We start from the raw sequence: 681 nt of genomic DNA, 5'->3' as shown, positions 1-681 counted from the left end.
ATAAACAACACATGATAAGCTAGTTGTAGAGTATGTCTTTTTGTAGTGAATGAGATGTTATCCTCCAAAGCAAAACTATCCAACTTGTTAACTCTATCTTCTTATCTCTGAGTTGGATAATAGCTGAGCTTCATTGTCTACTCAACCACATATATATCCATCCAAGAGGAGAAGATAAGAGATAAGAGATTTTACATGGACTCACTCAAGTATACAACATCATTTTTATAATAAAGTCATGACTAATTTGGTAGTGCTCCTTTTTTCCTTTCATTTTCCAAGTACATCTTATCTTAGACTTGAAATAAATATAAATTTATATATTTTTAAAGCAAAGTGAAACCATTATGAATAATTTGAGATTAATGATTTTGATGTATATAATTTATGATGTAATATCATGACAACATGATTAAAGATGACCCACTTCACCTGGTTAAAATAGGGAGAAGTTGTTATATTTTTTTGGGAAAAATGTAAATTCACTTTAAACTTTGTCTTTTGTAAGTAGATATTATAAACTAATTTTTCTTCCAAATTATTCTTTAAACTCTAACTAATGATAACATTGTTCTCTACACAAAAATAATGTTAAATTAATATTAATGGAAAATTATAACCTATGTATTTCCTTTTAATCCCAATTGTTAGATATTTGTTATTTAATTTTACTTTTATATA

The sequence above is a fragment of the Lupinus angustifolius genome, chromosome LG14 (genome assembly GCF_001865875.1).
Source record: "Lupinus angustifolius cultivar Tanjil chromosome LG14, LupAngTanjil_v1.0, whole genome shotgun sequence".
Classification (NCBI taxonomy): domain Eukaryota; kingdom Viridiplantae; phylum Streptophyta; class Magnoliopsida; order Fabales; family Fabaceae; genus Lupinus; species Lupinus angustifolius.
The sequence above is the reverse complement of the archived record's forward strand: the minus strand, read 5'-3'. Positions refer to the sequence as shown.